Consider the following 21,765-nt stretch of genomic DNA (forward strand, 5'->3'; position numbering starts at 1 on the left):
TGTTGCTCATGCGCTACACAAATTGTATTGTTGACTCACTATTGATGTCTGGTTAGACGTACGAAAGGGACTGAGGGCTCTGAACTCGTCAGGTATAAATTTGTAAATAACCAGCGAACCTGACGATGCTTCCCAATTGATAAATGTGTGTGGAAATTGCGATATACGTGCTAATCTAGGATATCGCTATGAATTATGTCGGGACTTAAATTTCGGTTCGTCGTAGCGAGTTCGCCCGCTTGGAGGTATGGAACTAGAAGTTAAAGTAAATCATATACAACATGAATGAAGAGACTGTTTTGTTTCCGGATCGTTTTTTATTGTTCTTAAGGTTTTTTAAATTTGTTGTACGATGTGCAGCTATAAAACTTGAGATTACACAACGTATCTCGTTTTTTGGATACTGTGTAGTAAGCGTATGGATTGGTTTTCTGAACTACCAGCTCGCGAAAGAACAACATTCAGTTGACCAAACGAAAAATTTGTCTAATTGTTTACATGCTCTGGTATCGTAGTTAAAACATTAATGGCCATGACACCGACGCCGGCAGCCTATGAGGTTGATAACGACAGTTATGTGCGTATTACTTTCTGCTAGATTGTTACGTAAAAATCTCAAATTAATCGGTAGTGAACCTTTCCATATTTTAACTAACAACCTTTACCCTTTTTATATTGATATGGATTGTAAAACGAAATGTGTTACCGTTACACGCACACACAACTTGGTCTCTGTAGTTTTCCTTCGATCACGGCAGCGTAGCTAGAATCAGCAGCCATTGTAGACGGTAGCCAGGCGACGGCGCCGCGGCGCATAGTGCAGCAACTGCCATGACGAAGAGGAGACGCCAAAACGAGGCGGCGTCGACGGTAGTGTCTCTGCCGTCGGTCACCGGCGCAGGGCCGTCGTCTGCAGCCTACTTGACATCTCGCAGCACTCACATACTCGACCTGCCGATGGAGATACTCGTACAGGTAGACAGCGTCACCAACCTACAAGCGAGAGCGGCAGTCTGTACTGTAAGGCTGGTATTTGGGCAAAGGCAATAGCATATGCATCGCACTTCTACAACTAGTAAATTTCTTTCATTTGAAAAGAGTCAGGCCCGCCATTGCTGGATGATAGTGACGTTCAAAGCGCAACAGAAGGAATCCTAAATGAAATAGTTCTCTGCATCCTATATTTACAATATAACAGCAAAGCTATATCATGTGTTATATTTTCGTGATGTTTAGTCTATTGTCAGTACAAATTTCTCACCCGTTGTAGTTGTAAGACCGCTTGAGAGATACGCAGCTGAACCTCACGGTACGCGGTCAATATTCTCTATTCAGTTCAAACGTATGTGAACAAATGGTCAGTATGCTTTCTATAAGTTCCTTATCACTTATTTAAGGATAAATGCACCGAAATCGAATTTTGATGGATTTAGCAGCTATAATTGTGTATTTCATAAACAAATTTTTGGAAATTAATCTTTCTTTGGTTCAAATGGCTTGATCACTATGGGACTTAACATCTGAGGTCATTAGCCCCTAGAACTTAGAACTACTGAAACGTAACTAACTTAAGGACATGACACACATCCGTAGTGGTCCCGCTATCTTTCTTTCGCATATCTGTTGCATAGAGTAATCATATCACAAAACACAGTGAACAAACGGTAATTTCCAAAAAGCATTGCCTATCGAACGCGTGGGCTCCAAATGATATTCTGTGTTTTGTATTTTTTATGTTACGTTGCGTAGGACCAAACAGAGAAAAAAGTCTCCATGGTCATGGATCGAGCCAGTACATGAAACTATAATAGAAGAGTAATAATAGATGAAAAGGAAAGAAAAGTCATATTCACAAAACACATTGAAGAAAATGGTAGTTTCCAAAGTGGACCTGTCGAAAGCGGGTGAATGATCTACATCTACATCTACATTTACATCTACGTGACTACTCTGCTATTCACAATAAAGTGTCTGGCAGAGGGTTCAATGCACCTCCTTCAAGTTGTCTCTCTAGTGTTTCTCCACTCTCGAACGGCACGCGGGAAAAACAAGCACTTACATTTTTCTGTGCGAGCCCCGATTTCTCTTATTTTATCGTGGTGATCATTTCTCCCTATGTAGGTGGGTGCCAAATAAATGTTTTCGCAATCGGAGGTCAAAACTGGTGATCGAAATTTCATGAGAAGATCCCGTCGCAACGAAAAACGCCTTTGTCTTCATGATTGCCACTCCAATTCAAGTATCGTATCTGTAACACTACCTCCCCTATTTCGCGATAATACAAAACGAGCTGCCCTTCTTTGTACTTTCTCGCCGTCATCCGTCAGTCCCACTTGATGCTGATCCCACACCGATCAGCAATACTCCAGAATAGGGCGGACAACCGTGGTGTAAGCAGTCTTTTTAGTAGACTTTGTGCACTTCCAAGTGTTCTGCCAATGAATCGCAGTCTCTGGTTTGCTCTGCCCACAATATTATCTATGTGATCGTTCCAATTTAGGTGATTTGTAATTGTAATCCCTAAGTGTTTAGCCGAATTTACAGTCTTCAGATACGTGTGACCTATCGCATAATCGAAATTTAACTGATTTCTTTTAGTACTCATGTGAATAACTTCACACTTTTCTTTATTCAGGGGCAATTGCCACTTTTCGCACCATACAGATATTTTATCTAAATCATTTAGCAAATCGTTTTGATCGTCTTTTGACTTTACAAGACGGTAAATGACAGCATCATCTGCAAACAATCTAAGACGGCTCCTGAGATTGTCTCCTATGTCATTAATGTAGAACAGGAACAATAAATGCATATAACACTTCCTTGGGGAACACCGGATATTACTTCTGCTTTATTCGATGACCTTCCGTCTATTACTCCGAACTGTGACCTTTCTGACAGGAAATCACAAATCCAGTCGCACAACTTAGGCGATACTCCGTAGGCACGCAGTTTGGTTAGAAGACGCTTGTGAGGAACGGTGTCGAAAGCCTTCTGGAAATCTAGAAATATGGAATCAATTTGACATCACCCATCGATAGCGCTTATTACTTCATGAGTATTAAAGAGCTTGTTGTGTTTCACAAGAAAGATATTTTCCGAATCCTTGCTGACTATGTGTCAATAAATCGTTTTCTTCGAGGTACTTCATAATGTCCGAATTCAGTATATTTTCCAAAACCCTACTGCAAATCGACATTAGTGATATAGGCCTGTAGTTCAGCGGATTACTCCTACTTCCCTTTTGGGGTATTTGTGTGACCCGAGCAATTTTCCAGTCTTTAGGTACAGATCTTTCTGTGAGCGAGCGGTTGTATATAATTGCTAAATATGGAGCTATTTTATCAGCATACTCTGAGAGGAACCTGACAGGGATACAATCTGGACCGGAGGCCTTGCCTTTATTAAGTGATTTAAGCTGCTTTGTTACAGCGAGGATGTCTACTTCTATGTTTCTCATCTTGGAAGTTGTTCTTGATTGGAATTCAGGAATATTTACTTCATCTTATTTGGTGAAGGAGTTTCGGAAAACCGCGTTTGATTACTCTGCTTTAGTGGCACTGTCATCAGTGATTTCACTGTTGCTATTGTGCAGTGAAGGTATAGATTGCGTCTTGTCACTGGTGTGTTTTATGTATGACCAGAATCTCTTTGGGTTTTCTGCAAGATTTCGAGACAGAATTTCGTTGTGGAAATTATTAAAAGCATATCGCATTGAAGTACGCGCTACATTTCCAATTTCTGTAAAACTTTGCCAATCTTAGGGATTTTCCGTTCTTTTAAATTTTGAATGCTGTTTTCGTTGCTTCTGCAACAACGATCTGACCCGTTTTGTACACCATGGGGGATCAGTATCATCACTTATTAATTTGCGTCGTATATATCTCTCAATTGCTGTCAATACCATCTCTTTGAAATCGTTCCACGACTTTTCTATACTTACATGATCAGATCGGAAGGAGTGAAGACTGTCTCTTAAAAAGGCGTTTAGAGAATTTTTATCAGTCTTTTAAAATAGATATACTTTGCGTTTCTTTTTGATGGTTGTAGGTGTTACGGTATTTAGCCTAGCAGCTACTGACTTGTGATCGCTAATCCCGGTATTAGTCACAATACTCACTATTTGTCCAGGATTATTTGCTGCTAAAAGGTCAAGTATGCTTTCGCAACCAATTGCGCTTCGAGTCGGCTCATGAACTAATTGTTCAAAATAATTTTCTGATAAAGCATTCAGTACAATTTCGGATGACGTTTTATGCCTGCCGCCGGCTCTAAACGTATAATTTTTCCAGCATATAGATGGTAGATTGAAGTCTCCATGGACTATGATTGTATGAGCGGGGTACTTATTTGAAATGAGTCTCAAGTTTTCTTTGAACGGTTCAGCAACAATATTTTCCGAGTCGGGTGGTCGGTAAAACGACCCAATTAATATTTTAGTCTGATTGTCAGGTATAACCTCTACCCATACTATTTCACACGAACTCTCTACTTCAATTTCGCTACAAGGGAAGCTACCTCTTACAGCAATAAATACTCCACCACCAATTGGGTTTAATCTATCTTCTACGAACATTGTTAGGTCGTCTGAAAAAAATTCGACTTAACTTATTTACGGCTTTAGCCAGTTCTCTGTACCTACAACTATTTGAGCGTCGGTCTTTCCTATTAGGGCTTGGAACTCTGGTTCTTTCCCAACACAGCTACGACAATCTACAACTACAATACCAATCCTTTCTACAACTACCTTACTGTGTTTTACCTGACAACTTCTAGACGGATGCTCCTTCTGTGGTTCCCTAAGACCTTCTAACCTAAAAAATTGAGCAGTCCCTTCCACACTGCCCCCGTTACCTGTGTAGCCGCCTCGTGTGTTGTGGATTCCTGACCTATTAAGCGGAACCCAGAAACCCACCATCCGATGGCGCAAGTCGAGGAATCTGCAGCCTACACGGTCACAGAACCGCCTGAGCCTCTCATTCAGACCTCCCACTCGGCTCTGCACCAAAGGACCACACTCGGTTCTATCGACGATGCTGCAGATGGTGAGCTCCGCCTTAATCTCTGAAGCAAGACTGGCTGTCTTTACCGACTGCTGGCCGTCCGAAACCAGACAGAATCTGCTCCGATCCAATGCGACACACGACATTGATACCAACATGAGCCAACACCTGCAGTTGGCTGCACCCTGTACTCTTCATGGCATCCGGAAGCACTCTTTCCACATCCGGAGTGACTCTCCCGGAATGCACACAGAGTGCACACTGGCTTCCTTCCCCTCCTTGGCAGCCATGTTCCTAAGGGGCCCCATTACGCGCCTAACGTTGGAGCTCCCAACTACCAGCAAACCCCCCTCTGTGAATGCCCAGACCTTGTGCGCCGAGAACCTTCCTCTGGAACAGGGTGTACAACTGCATCTGGCTCAGAGACATCGTCAGCCACAGATAAGGCCTGAAACCTGTTCGTCAAACGAACGAGGGAGGCCCTATGATCGGCTCCTCGGAAAGTTTTTCGCTGCCTGTCAGACATCAGAATGATCCCCCACTTGACCATGGGGGAGGGGTCAACCTCAGTGCAGGCAGTACCCGGGGCGGTCACAACAGTGGGCCGATCGGAGGACACGAAGGATGGCCTCAACGTCCCCCATATCCCCGCATTCGATCCCCAACAGTGACGCACTTTGGCAGCCGCCTCAAGCTGTATGAAGGAAGCCAACGCAGCCTGGAGCTGTGAGCGAAGGGTCACAAACTCTGCACGCATATGTACACAACAATCACATTTCCTATCCATTACTGCAGTCGCTCCTGTTTGAATCACATAAAAATATGTAACAAGCGAACGGTGTACTCGTCTTATTAATAACAGGAACTCGCGGTGCGCTCTCACTGATGGACTAGCCAACACTGAGCTGTTCTAACCAAACGAACAAAAGCCTGTACGATATGAGCGTCGATACAATGGTCGACAGCAACGGCGGTACTGTACACTACACTCTTATTGAAATAAAAGTTTGTGCCTGGTAGGCACTCCAACACGCAAGAAATTACAAAAATAAACTAGTAACTAAACAGATAACTGAAAATAAGTCGGTCCTGTTAGAAGCTTGTAAAAATATGTGACAAGCGGACGGTGTACTCGCCTTAGTAGCAGGAACTCGCGGTGCGCTCTCGCTGACGGTCTAACACATACACACATCAAAAATGGTTTTGCATCACCCTAGTTCCCTGAACTCCTGAAGAGACGTTGACTGCAGATATTGTATCACAGACGCAGTCCCTTTGACTGTTCAGAGATGTTACTAAACCTGAACTAAGATGTAAACAACAAGGCATGAGCTGCGCCTATAAGACGAACGGGGTCCGACAGTCGATCAGTACCAGTCATTCCACCAGGAAGGAGGTACACGGCTCGTGTTGTCTGTAGTTCAACCATGCCTAGACAGTCAATAGCGCGGCTCTATCGCGTCCACAAGCCGGCCGAAGTGGCCGTGCGGTTAAAGGCGCTTCAGTCTGGAACCGCAAGACCGCTACGGTCGCAGGTTCGAATCCTGTCTCGGGCATGGATGTTTGTGATGTCCTTAGGTTAGTTAGGTTTAACTAGTTCTAAGTTCTAGGGGTCTAATGACCTCAGCAGTTGAGTCCCATAGTGCTCAGAGCCATTTGAACCATTTTTTATCGCGTCAACATTGTCAATTTGTGCCAGGAAGGGCTCTAAACAGGGGAAGTGTCCAGGCGTCTCGGAGTGAACCAATGCGATGTTGTTCGGACATGGAGGAGATACAGAGAGACAGGAACTGTCGATGACATGCCTCGCCCAGGTCGCCCAGGGGCTACTACTGCTGTGGAGACCGCTACCTGCGGATTATGGCTCGGAGGAACCCTGAGAGCAACGCCACCATGTTGAATAGTGCTTTCTGGGCAGCCACAGGACGTCGTGTTACGCCTCAAACTGTGTGCAATAGGCTGCATGATGCACAACTTCACTCCCGATGCCCATGACGAAGTCCATCTTTGCAACCACAACACCATGCAGCACGGTACAGATGGGCCTAGCAACATACCGAATGGACCGCTCAGGATTGGCATCACGTTCTCTTCACCTATGAGTGTCGCTTTTGCCTTCAACCAGACAATCGTCGGAGGCTTGTTTGGAGGCAACCCGGTCAGGCTGAATGCCTTAGACACACTGTCCATCGAGTGCAGGAACGTGAAGGTTCCCTGATGTTTTGGAGCGGCGTTATGTGGGGTCGTTGTACGCCGCTGGTGGTCATGTAAGGCGCCGTAACACTGTACGATACGTGTATGCTACCCTCCGACCAATAGTGCAACGACATCAGCAGCATACCGGCGAGGCATTCGTCTTCGAGGACGACAATTCGCGCCCACGTCGTAAACATCTTGTGAATTATTTCCTTCAGGATAACGACATGGCTCGACTAGAGTGGCCAGCATGTTCTCCAGACATGAACCCTATCGAACACGCCTGAGACAGATCGAAAAGGGCTGTTTATGGACGACGTGACCCACCAACCACTCTGGGGGATCTACACCGAATCGCCGTTGAGAAATGGGACAATCTGGACCTTCAGTGCCTTGATGGACTTGTGAATAGTATGCCACGACGAATACAGGCATGCATCAATGCAAGAGGACGTGCTACTGGGTATTAGAGGTACGGGCGTGTACAGCGATCTGGACCACAACCTCTGAAGGTCTCGCTGTATGGTGGTACAACATGCAACGCGTAGTTTTCATGAGCAACAGAAAGAGCTGAAACGGTGTTTATGTTGACCTCTATCCCAATTTTCTGTACGTGTTCCGGAACACTCGGGACCGAGGCGATGCAAAACTTTTTTTCATGTGTATATTTTTGTATGTTATATGTCATTGAGGAGCCAGTCTCCACCGTCTTGGGACGAATCAGTACATGAAACTATAACTAACGCGTAATAATGGATTAAAAAACGTATATGCACAAGTGTCGAGGAGTTGCGTTCCAAATTCAGATTGTGTTTTTGCTTAGTATTAACTGAGTGAAAGCTGCAACTTAGACTACTTTTTACGTAGAATACTAAAGGTAAAGAAAAGAGCGTGTAGTTTATGAACCAGATCCTGCACATGGGCTTTCCACGACAGCTTATTACGTATTCGAACGACTATGAATCTGAATTGTTCAGTCTCACTAATCATATGCCACTCGTGTGTACTGTAAATGTCAGTTTTGGTTGAAATGTGTGTTACGACAGTAGAAACTGAGTCTTACTATGATTTAGAATCAATTAATTTTCTTCAAGCCATGAACGTATGTCTTGAACAGCACATGTGCTCTACTGAGTCAGTATTGCACACAACATCCTTCACTACGAAGCTGGTGTGATCAGCAGACAGAAATATTTTAGAGTCACCTGTAATGCTAGACGGCATACCATTTATATAAGAAATAAACAGTAGGGGCCGTAGCACCGACCCCTGGGGAACCCCCCCCCCAACCCTACTTAATAGTTCCCCGATGGGATTGCACCTCGTACCCATTACCGGTACTGTGAAGAATGCCCTCCTGCTGTATATATATATATATATATATATATATATATATATATATATATATATATATATATATATATATATATATATATAGGAGTCCGCACCTTCGATGGACAACGCTTCTTGAAATTACCGAAAAACTCGCCTTTTCGCGTAAAGCAACTAGTTGTTACATTGATTTCGTGGTCTTTTTCGGTGAGTTGAAATGATACAAAACTCTAGGTTTTCGGTACGAGCGAATTCATTGAAATCGTGCGAAGAGTGTCACTCCCATTTCACCATTGTAATCTGTCAGTGACACTCACCGAAACATCGCACTACTGAAATCACGGGTGGGCCGCTGGCCACCCCGGGCCGGATCCGACCCGCGGCATGATTTCGTGGGACAGAGAGCGAGGCGCTTGCATAGTACTCCGTCTGGGACGTATTTCCAGATATTCAGCATACTGTTGTTCACGTTTTTACAGGTTGGATTTTGCTTAATGGAGCTAACATACGCTACGTTCAGCCGATTTAGATTGTTAAACTTTTTAAAATGAACGGGGAAATGATGGCTTAATTCAGTGTTACTTAAACAAACCATATCTGCGTGATCAGTCATCAAAATTATTTTCGGACAAACATTTAAAAAACACTTGCTAATACTGTTTGTTGATATTAACACACAAAATTTCAAAGAATATAACGACCAGCCTAAATGCTTGTTGACTGGGATTGCCTATCTCACTGCCGTATTTTATTTTTTCTTTATTTCACTTACTAACATTAGTAAACAATTTTTGTACATTGTGTTGATATGGAATGTAATTTATAATGAATTAGCTGCAACCAGTTGTTGTCATATGCGTCTATTTTTCCATGACGACATTTCAAGTTTATTTACGTGTCGTGAACATTTTGTCCTTAGTAATGAGGTTGTAGTATTTTACAGCGGAACTTTTAAATACGGCTATCGTAAAGAAATAATGTTTGCGACGTGTAAATAAGTGCCATCAGCTGAAGATGGTGAAGATAAAATAATTGTATTCTAAGAAACACGTGTTTTGACCCATAATTTGTTGGCGTGTCGTATCGGGAAAGTAATGCCATTCAAATCGATGCGTTGCCGCTTAAACAGTAACGTCACGGTCGCTAAAGTTTTACTTTATGCGTTAGGAGCGCTGCTGTCGCATTACGTGACGACCCGGTAGGCGTGTTAAGTACTACACGAATCAGGCCCGCTGGCCACAAAAGATTTCTCATGCCTGATTTAAAGCAACTCAGCCGCCTGGCAAGCTTCACATTGATAGTAAATTATTGCCTTGTTGCCTAACATATTTAAATAGAATATGGAAACATCGTGTGGGTTCGGAACATGCACACTTTAGCTTTGTGTGAGTTTCATGGTTTTTAACTGAGCTTGGAAAGTTTGCTGTAAAACAGCACGAATGCCTTAGAAAAGTAAAAAAATATATAAACTAACTGCAAATTTTGACGAATTCTTTGTGATTTCACAGCTGATGTTTGATTACTTTTTTAAGCAATTTTGGGCAAAGTAGTACGATAGGACTTCCAAATTTTAGATTGTGGCTCGTTTTACCTTGAGATTGTCGAGATATTAGTAGATAAGTTCAAGAATCATTTATTTAATTGTCATCATACGGAGTGTCTAAGAACTTAAGTGATAATCCATAACTATCGCTGCCTTCTTCCAGATTATTTAAGGCTTAAGTGTTAACATTTTTTTGTCTTTAGCGATGTGGCAAATCAATTTTAATATAAGAAATATGTTAGTAAACTATTCGTACGCCCTGATGAAACAGTAATGTAGGAACCAATCTGCAGTTACTATAAAAGGCAGTCATTACGTATAAAAACAAAGATACCACAGTGCCCTATGCTCAGGAATGGTCAAAATCTTAGAAAAAGAAAAAATAATATTTTCAATAATATTTTCTACAGAATAACATTATGAAACTGCTATTCGGAATGGGGCTGTAGAGAGCACATAGTCAATACAGTTACGTATCTTCACCTGCCTTGTGTGTGGTAGCACTTCTTGGGGCTGTCGAAACGGACAGCCGAGCCCATAGTCCGCATCTGAACCAGTGCCACACCCAGGAATGACTTAGAATGTCGACGTTGCTCCAGACAATAGTGGCCCACGTCACTACCTTGTCTAGTTTCGGTTCTATAGGAATGCTTGACTGCCATTTCTCCGCAGACACGTAGATACCTCACTGAATATGTCCCTACCATAGTTCAAGGAGTCATAGAGGCGAAGGATGGACGCAACCGAAATTAGTGTATACTAATACCCTACAGGCCATTACAATTGCTACACCAACAAGAAATGCATGTGATAAACGGGTATTCATTGGACAAACATATTATACTAGAACTGACATGTGATTACATTTGCACGCAATTTGGGTGCATAGAACCTGAGAAATCAGTACCCAGAACAACCACCTCTGGCCGTAATAACGGCCTTGATACGCCTGGGCATTGGGTCAGACAAAGCTTGGATGGAGTGTACAGGTACAGCTGCCCATGTAGCTTCAACACGATACCACAGTTCAGTAAGAGTAGTGAATGGCGTATTGTGACGAGTCAGTTGTTCAGCCACCATTGACCAGACGTTTTCAACTGCTGAGAGACCTGGAGAATGTGGTGGCCAGGACAGCAGTCGAACATTTTCAGTATCCAGAAAGGCCCGCACAGGACCTGAAACATACGGTCGTGCACTACCCTGCTGAAATGTAGGGTTTCACCAGGATCGAATGAAGGGTGGAGCCACGGGTTGTAACACGAAATGTAACGTCCACTGTTCAAAGTGCCGTCAATGCGAACAAGAGGTGACCGAGACGTGTAAACAATGGCACCCCATACCATCACGCCGGGTGATACGTCAGTATGGCGGTGATGAATACACGCTTTCAGTGTGCGTTCACCGCGATGTCGCCAAACACGGATGCGACCACCATGATGCTGTAAACTGAACCTGGATTCATCCGAAAAAATGACGTTTTGCCATTCGTGCACCCAGGTTCGTCGCTGAGTATGCCATCGCTCCTGTCTGTGATGCAGCGTCAAGGGTAACCGCAGCCATGGTCTCCGAGCTGCTAGTCCATGCTGCTGCAAACGTCGTCGAACTGTTCGTGCAGATGATTGTTGTCATGCAAACGTCCCCCTGTGTTGACTCAGGGATCGAGACGTGGCTGCATGATCCGTTACAGCCATGCAGATAAGATTCCTGTCATCTGGACTGCTAGTGATACGAGGCCGTTGGGATCAAGCACGGCGTTCCGTATTACCCTCCTGAACCCACCGATTCCATATTCTGCTAACAGTCATTGGATGTCGACCAACGCGAGCAGCAATGTCGCGATACGATAAACCGAAATCGCGATAGGCTACAATCCGGTCTTTATCAAAGTCGGAAACGTGATGGTACGCATTTCTCCTCCATACACGAGGCATCACAACAACGTTTCACCAGGCAACGCAGGTCAAGTGCTGTTAGTGTCTGAGAATTCGGTTGGAAACTTTCCTCATGTCAGCCACCGGCGCCAACCTTGTGTGAATGCTCTGAGATGCTAATCATTTGCATATCACAGCATCTTCTTCCTGTTGGTTAAATTTCGCGTCTGTAGCACGTCATCTTCGTGTTGTAGCAATTTTTATGGCCTGTAGTGTACATGTCCGGAGACTTTCGATCAGACAGTGTATTATTTTGTGAGTGAAATAAAGAGAGACACAAATAGGGAACATCAGAAGAAACTGCAGCCCTGCGTCAGAGCAGCACATTCACATTCTTCGCCAGGAGTAGATGACTTACCATTGGCCAGACCACTGAGACAATTCACGAGCGGCGCCTCCAGTCACAGAGGAGTGCAGTGTGTTTGGCTGTGCGGCCGCCAGGTGCTGTCGCTGTGCGGGGCGCGGCAGCTGTCGGACAGCGTGCGGCTGGTGTGCCGGCGCTTCCGGCGCGCCGCCGGGCTGGCTCTCGAGGCGGAGGTGTGCGCTCTGGAGCGCCGCATCAAGGCCGCCATGGCCGCCGCCGACGCCGCCGTGCACGCCTCGCCCACCCACTACAACCTCGAGACCAACACCCGCGTCTTCGGCTCCCTGGAGATTATACAGGCACAGGTATCACCCAACACCAAATGCTCTGTCCCGATGGTACCCTAGAATACCCCCTTATAACCACACTGTCGCGTCATCGACATCTTATAATTTCTTACTGTATTCCGAGCTCAGTCCATCTAGAAGTTCTTGGGTGGAAGATTGGGAAATAAACCCAATTGTAATATCTTAACGATCACTTATTTCAACAACCAAATGGGAAGCCAGAGCCAATAACACTCTTGGGCCTCTAGGGCACACACAAATTACAAATATGCAAGGCTGGAGGATATGCTTGTTTAACAGCGTTCTAAAACTATCATCTGCCACACCTTCCGAGGAAAATGGATTTCAATTAGCTAATAATGGACAGCTCGGTAATAGCTGAAGTATAGTCTCCCTGGAGCCAAACCCTACCACTTAGCCCTAACAGAAATGGTAAATATAGGCAAGAGCTCACTGCCACGAGGACCACCACTGTCAACCTGCAGCCTCGCTAATCAACTCAAAAGCTGCTAGCCTGAGCTGTGCAGCAATTAAATCCTCATTCATTTACTAACAGTTGCCTGGCGAATCTGCACAGCACTCAGAAGCCTCGAAAATTCAATCGACAACTATAACAATTCAAATGAACTCAACAGCGATCCAGTCAATCTGATCAACGCCTAAAACAAACGATATATTTAAACAACTAACTGCTACGGAGATAACAAACACAATAGCCGCCCAGCTGATCGGTGCAGCATTTAAAACGCTCGATACTGTCGTTAGTGGACATCCTCTGGATTATTTATTGCACCTTACGTGTATAATGCTCATACAACCGAACCCAGATTTACCGGTTGGATCAACATGATGAACTCTACATATCATGTTTTATCAAGATGATAATACAGATTTAGTTTTTTGCAACCGAATTTATTTCTGTGTATCAGACACATTTTTCTTACTCATAGTAGCCACCTTCAGCTGTCTGTGATACAAGGACATGCTGAAAAGTTATATCTCCGAATATTTTTTGTGAAAACTCTCAAATACTTGAAATGTATTCGCAGTTGCGAATATGGATAACCATCATCTTTATAATGGAATGACGACACTGAAAATTTGTGCCGGTCTGGAACTCGAACCCGGATTTCGCGCTTTTCGCGAGCGGCCGCCCTACCATTAGACTATCCGAACACCCTCTTCGGCCAAATGCAAACTTCCAAATGCCGCCAACCATGTGTCTACAATCTGCACTCGTACATTAATTATGTGTATTCCAATGCTGATTTGACTTTTTAATTGAAAATAGCTTGCCCGGTGTCGGCGAATAAATACGATACCGTAGTGCTTGTTTTAATCAGAATTGCGATGAAATGTTCCTTCGGACACGCTTACCCGGTATTCGTACAATATATACCAGTTTTTCAAAGAATTTGAAACATCTTGACTATGTTACGTCGTCGATGGGTTTCCTTGTTAGCAGTAAACTTGTATCACGACTCCGGGACACCACAAACACTTCAGAGTTGCCACAGTACCATGTTGTGCCGTCTTTCGAATGTTAGGCTCTCCATACCTCGCTTACAAAATTCTTTGAGGAACGGCCGATCATCTACGCCCTAGTGACGACTTCCTGATCGGGATGCATCTACCAGAAAGAGCAAATCCGTAAAAACAACCGATAAATAGGGGCGCTCAACGAAGAAAAATAATTATATCACTTGGTGAATGCTGTGCTGCATCATTTTATAAGCTGAAAGTCTTTATGCTTTGTATATAAATGCGAAAACGTATCATACTAACCGGAGCTGTGTGATAGCCTGAAGCACGTCTACCTGTAACTTCATAAACCGTTTCACTAAACTGTCGATTGTTCGTCTGAACATCAGGAGGATTTCATGCAAGGTTGAAAGACGTCCAACTACATTTCTAATGAAGTATGGATTGGTCAAGACCAACAAAGGAGACATTGCCCAGACTTAGGCGGGACATTGCACTCACATAATGCAATCGCCAAACAGGAACCAACTTTCTGTCAATATCGAGGGCTCGCTGAGAGTTGCGGTCTGCATTTCAATCCCACCTTCGATGAAGTTTACAACCACCCATTCTTAATGTTGGAGATGGAGTCCTTGGTACGTGATATCCCGTGACGTGACGACATCCTTTATTACTGCTTATTGCGGCATATCGATGGAGACACTAGAAGTATTCTCCCCGTCAGTCCAAAAAGTTTCAAGGCCGGATTATTAAAAAATTTGGAAAAAGCTTGAGATGGTGGATTTAATCGTTCAAATGTTCTACAAAATCTCCTCCCACTTGAGTACAAAACGCAGAACGTTCAAACAGCCTAGGGAAATTGAAATGTCCTTCTTTGGGTTGTTGGTCTACTCGTGCGTCGCATTGGCTTCAATGTCGGTTATATCATCGAAACGTTGACCCTTATGTGCATTTATGCACTTTTGTCATTTTGAAATAGGTTCGTGATCATAGCTCTGAATAACGTCACCCTTTATGATTTTTTCCTCAGAGGTACTGTCCGCGTTTTGCATTTCAACCATGTCGCAACAGGCGTCCACGCGCAGTTGTTTTTGTTCGTAGGTCAGGGTGCACGGGAAAAAATTTACACGCACTTTTCTCTTCTTCAAAGTATTATGGACAATGTCTTTAACACTTGATCTAGGGACGATGGTCACTTGTGATTTGTGACACTGCGATGTTGACGCACTACGGCCACACGCCCACTGTCTGCTCACAGATGACTGATCGAATGCTGATGTGTTGTTTACAGATTATAGTTCAAACTGCCACCATAGTCACTAAACGGAATGCGCTTATACATCAGGAATAAAATCTGTCTCTGAACTTTTTTGACGGATGGTGTATTTCTGTAGAGGACATCTCTTCCACACCCTGGCAGGAATCTGTTTAATTCTCTTCCATACAGCTGGAAAGAATAGTCCATGCTCGCGTATTTATCCTGTTGTTTCCTGTCTAAATACTCGGGAATATCCTTGAAGTGCACGATCTACAGCCACTTCATGAGGATCATAGAAACCAAGTAGTTTCTCAGTTGCTTTCAATGTGTGTTTCGAAAATTTCATTCAGCGTGCTTTTCGAAAATTTCACTCTACCGTCGATAACCTGATTCTGCTGGGAGTGGCTGGGTGGGAGACTCAGTTGGTTGTCAAATCTGAGGGATCTGAATGCGCAGCTCCTCAATGCTCTCAGTTTTTAATAATGTGTGATAAAATAAATGGCAGGTGGACAGAATGTATGTGCTCGTCTCTTGGAGTCTTTGTACTTACCATCCCCTCAACCACCTAATTTGAAAATTCTCTTTGTGAGTCATTATGCGCAGTGAGGCTGCCGAGACATGACGTTATAAGAGGTGACAACTCCCCATGGTGTGCCAAGCTATATGAAGAATGAGGATTTTTAAAAACAGAGATTATATAGTATTGTTTCCAAATTTTCTGCTAGCACCATGTTAAACAAGGATCATAATTACACTAATAAGTTCAAGCAGAAGGGATATCAGGATTCTTCAGTGGTTTTTCTTGGCTTTGACTTCTAGTTTTGCCTGATAACAAATTTAAAATCTTCAGTGAAGAACAGTATGCAATCATCTAGACACTGGGACCAATGAAGTGTGTTAGAGGGAACAACTTTCCCATCTGTTCCGGTTCCTTATGTTTCTCCTAAGTAATGTTACATATCTACATAGCAGATCATCATGGACATTCATGTTCATCTAGGTGACCAGAAAAGTGGTATTCTGCTGGATAAAAAGAACACTTCGGAATCTAGTGAAACGAGGAAGTTTAGATCGCAGACGTAGATGATTCTTAGAGATTTAGTGTAAACAATGTGCGAACCCGTTTAATTGATTCCTAACTGTTAAGCGAGAAGGTCAAATGCATTGGGAGCATAGTACCTATTTGGAAGGGACGGAGAAGCTCTGGTATCTCTTATTTTATTACGATAATCATTTCTCCCTGCATAGTTGGGTGTCAACAGATTATTTTGCTATTGGGAAAGAACTTTGAAGTTCGTGAGAAGATCTCGCCGCAACGAATAACGCCTTTGCTGTGAAGACTGCCACACCAACTAGCGTAACATATACGTGACACAATGTCCCGTATTTCGCGATAATACAAAAGGAGCTGACCTTGCTTGAACATTTTCGATATCCTCCATTAATCCAAAGAGGAAAGGATCCTGTACTGTACAGCAGTACGCTAACAGAGTACGAAGAATCGTAGTGTAGACTCTTTAGTACACTTGCTGTATCTTCTAACAAGTAAACGTACCCAACAGATACACTTCGATTCTGACAGTCGTTGAATATGTTATAATGTAGAACAAATTCAGAGACACACACATTTTTGTAACGTACCTATACTGCCGTTAAGGGGATGAAATATCGGTAGTGCCTTGCAAGGAACTGAGTTTAATATTTCTGAATTAATACCGTAGAAACGGTAACAGATATAAAAAACTTAAACAAATGTGTTACGGTTTTTAATCTACTTTACATTGCTGCACCCATATTTGACGAAAAATAATTTATTTTTAAATCCCCTCCCCCATAATATATTGTTTAACATTTCGACACTTGACTAATAGCAAAACATACAGCATCGTTAATACCAAATTCAATTATCCCGAAGATGCATTTGTCATAAATAAGCTATCAATATCTGTATATCGCCATACGTGTACCCAATGTGTGCCTGCTTCAATGCCATTTATTTATTGGATTGTTTAACAAGTCTTCCCCATATATATATATATATATATATATATATATATATCATTTTATGAAATATATATTATCTTGTGTTATATTTGTTTTATCTTTCAAGTTGTAACCTTTTCAGATTTAATTGTGTTATACTTGAAATTATTTGTACATTATTGTAAATCTGTGCTATAATAAGGAAGCGCAGAATCGTTCGCGGCAAAAATTTCTGAATGGGATGGGATTTAGATTTTTTTTTTTTTTTTGATAAGCCGTTGTAACGTACGTTAAAAACCACAGAACTTTTATTTGAATTTTTTAAATAGCTCTTACGGTATTCGTCTATAAATATTAAACTCAATATTTTTCAAGGGGGTGTTTACCCACAATAAAGGTCGTATGGATACATAAAAAAATACATGTCTTAGTTTGCTCTATACTACAACGTAGTGAAAACCGATCAAAACGAAAGAGTATCCTTAGGGGAGGTTTACTTATAAGTGTTTCGCCAACAAACCGCAGTCTGTAGTTTACCATACCCACAAAAGTATCTATGTGGTCATTCTAGTTGTTCGAGAATGTAATTCCTAGGTGAATAGTTGAATTGATAACCTTTAGATATGTGTGATTTATGGTGTAGCCGAAATTTAAAGAATTCCGTTTACCAATCATGTGGATTACCACACATTATTCATTATTTACGACAAATTTCATCTTTTTGATCCATACAGATATCTTGACTAAATCAGCTTACAGCTGATTTTCATCTTCTGATGAGTTTACTTGCTGCTAAATGACAGTGTTACCTGCAAACAGTCTAAAAGGGCTCCTCAGAGTGTCTCCTAAATCGTTCATGTACAACAGGAACAGCAGGGGGCCTACAACGCTTCCTAAGGAAGTGCCAGTTCTGGTTTCCTCAATGAATATCCGTCAGTTACTACGAACTGTGATCTTTCACACAGGAAATCACGAATCAAGTCTCATAACTAAGACGATGCTGAATGGTTACGCAATTTGATAAGAAGCCGCTTGTGGGGAAAGATTGTTATTGTTGGTGTTGTTGTACTCTTCAATCCAGAGACTAGTTTGATGCAGCTCTCCACGCTACTCAATCCTGTGCAAGCTTCTTCATCTCCAAGTAACTACTGCAACCTACATCCTTCTGAATCTGCTTAGTGTCTTCATCTTTTGGCCTCCCTCTACGATTTTTACCCTCTATGCTGCCCTCCAATACTAAATTGGTGATCCTTTGATACCTCAGAACACGTCCTACCAACAGATCCCTTCAGGTACTCAAGTTATGCCACAAATTCCTGTTCTCCCCCATTCGATTCATTATCTCCTCATTAGTTATGCGATCTACCAATCTAATCTTCAGCATTCGTCTGTAGCACATTTCGAAGACTTCTATACTCTTCTTGTCTAAACAATTTATCGTCCATGTTTCACTTCCAAAAGTGGCTACACTCCATAGGAATACTTTCGGAAAAGACTACCTGACACTTAAATCTATACTCGATGTTAACAAATTTATCTTCTTCAGAAACGCTTTCCTTGCCATCGCCATTCAACATTTCATATCCTCTCTACTTCGGACGTCTCAGTTATTTTGCTCCCCAAATGGCACAACTCATCTACTACTTTAAGTGTCTCATTTGCTAACCTAATTCCCTCAGTATCACTTGATTTAATTCGACTACATTCCATTATCGGCGTTTTGCTTATGTTCGTCTTATATCCTCCTTTCAAAACACTGTCCATTCCGTTCACCTGCTCTTCCAGAAACGGTATCAGAAGTTTTTAGGAAATCTAGAAATACTGATTCAGCTTTAGAACACTTGTCAATAGCAGTCTGTAAATCGTTAGAATAAAAAGTTGTTCCGTTTCACAAGAGTGACATTTTATCAATCCGCGTTGACTATGTGATAACAGATCGTTTTCCTCCAGGTAGAATTGCACTGCACCAAAACTACGCCTAGTAGGTTTGGTACAGTTTATAAATGACATGGTATATGGTAGGGTTACCAATAGTATTGGTAGCATTGGTAGGGAATGAAGCATAAATGAATGTGTGGAGAGAAACAGAGAGCCGACAACTTCTCTTTGTTTTTTGTTCGTCAGTTTGTTTACTTTGCACATAATTAGAACTGAAAATCTCTCATTGTTAGTCCAAATTGTATTTTATATATTTATTAAAACGTAATTTCCATTTTGTAAGGAACAAAAATGAGTTGAGCGCGTAACTACTGCGCTCTTGTGTAAACAAATAACTACTTTTGATTCACGTACAGTTTACTTGCACAAACATAAAAAACGATTTACCAGGAGTTTCGAAATGAAGTTCTGAACCTATATTTGATTTTTTTTGTTTTGAGTTTTTTATCTTGTATTTATTTGAGGAAACTGCGTCTAATAGCGCTATATCATAAATACGTATTTTTGTCCAAATGAAATGGTACAATTTCAGAGACTTTACCGTCTCATACATACATAATTTTCTGTATATAGACCTAAGTGGGGAGCGAAAATTTGTATCCGAGAATCTAACCCGGTCTACTGCTTCCTAGGCAGGTGCGTGAGCTACTAAGTCACCTCAGTACAGCGTTTCACCAACTGCACGGACGACCCTGGGACGCCTTACTCCTCGGCCCAAATTCTCGGTTCCGATCCAGTAGTCTCCTTTAAATTAAAGAGACCTTAACTAAAGAGACTGAGGCCGCAGCGAGAATTTATATTGAAGACGGAGGCATGCCAGGTTAATCCGTGCGGAGGTCTGAACTACTGTGCCAAGATAGCTTGATGGGTAAGCACATTTGATTCCCCGTGTTGGTACAAAAAAAAAACTAGATGTATGTGAAATCTTATGGGACTTAACTGCTACAGTCATCAGTCCCTAAGCTTACACACTACTTAACCTAAATTATCCTAAGGACAAACACACACACCCATGCCCGTGGGAGGACTCGAACCTCCGCCGGGACCAGCCGTGATGGTACAAATGTTCACTCACCGCTTCAGTCGATATACGTGAAACGATATCCCTGAAGTCTCTGAAGTTGTGTCATTTCATTTGTATAAGTTCCTTAACATGGGTTTCAGGGTGTATCTCCCACTTACATTCGAAGCTGACATGCTATATCAGAACATGGAGAGCCTCGGCAGTTCTGTCCATTTTGTGACGGGGAATTTAAAATAAACTGGGGCGTCAGTGAGAATTTGGATGGAGGAGGGAGGCGCTCCTGGGTAATCCGTGCAGTGGTGTGAACCACTGTACGAAGGTGGCTTAGTGTCTAGAACACCTGCCTAATAAGCATGAGACCAAGTTTCGATTCCCGGCCGTGGTACAAATTTTCACTCGCCGCTTCAGTCAATACACATAAAATGTATCTATTTTTCTTTTTCTATAACGTTGCAAATAAACAGTTTTCGAATGAAACATGAATGAAAGATTGACAGCTTCAGTTTTGCTATGAATGCTTTTTATTTCTAAGTAACAGACAGGAAGATAACTGTGTAGAGCAAATATGTTCCGTAAGTTACATGTCCTTTCATATATAGTGTCTCAGTATTTTGATAGTTCACCCTCCTGGTTTGTAGGGGAATCTAATAAGACACCACTTAAGCAAAGAAAGCGATCGAAATGAGGTAACACCCGATAGGTATGCAACATACTTAACGTACAGGTAACGCGGCTATGATCTTACCTGACCAAGGCTACTAGGAAAACTACTGTTGTCTACACTTACTGATGACAATGTACAGTAGTAGACAATGGTATTTTCAGAACTCTACCCACAGGTCATTCTTAACGTCCGAACACAATGTATGTTCCAAAATCCCACTACCGTAGTGTTGAGTAAAGGAAATGCATCTGGCCTGGCCACAATACACCTGTGAACACCGTGCACACGTGAGTTAAATTCGCATGGCAATACAGTCGCTTCAGACGGCTGCGTCATCAGGAAGAATAGCATATGTCTTCTTCGGACGGTTTCACTACTCTAAACGAAGTTGACGCGCCCTTTCTCTTTCGCAAACCGCAGCCGATTGCAGGACGCTGAAATAGGTGGCGCACCTGTGCTCTAAGCCAGCAGCTGTGCGGACTTAACACTACTAATTTTGTTTCAAAGACATTAATGTATGGCTATTGTAATTAAATTCTTAGCCTGAAGTAACAGTACCAAATGGATAGTTCCAGCCCTTCAGTTTTCCGAGGGGTTTGGGGTGGGGCACGACATACAGGATTACCGATAAGAATCTCCAGTTTGCAGAAGACGACTGTGCAAAAACAGCAACATATACAGGAAACAGGCACACATCAATGAACGGAGCATCTCCCAAGGTAGGAGCTGACACTACAGTTGGTCATTAGTGATGCAGCAA

Source organism: Schistocerca serialis, chromosome 6, assembly GCF_023864345.2.
Source record: "Schistocerca serialis cubense isolate TAMUIC-IGC-003099 chromosome 6, iqSchSeri2.2, whole genome shotgun sequence".
Classification (NCBI taxonomy): Eukaryota; Metazoa; Arthropoda; class Insecta; order Orthoptera; family Acrididae; genus Schistocerca; species Schistocerca serialis.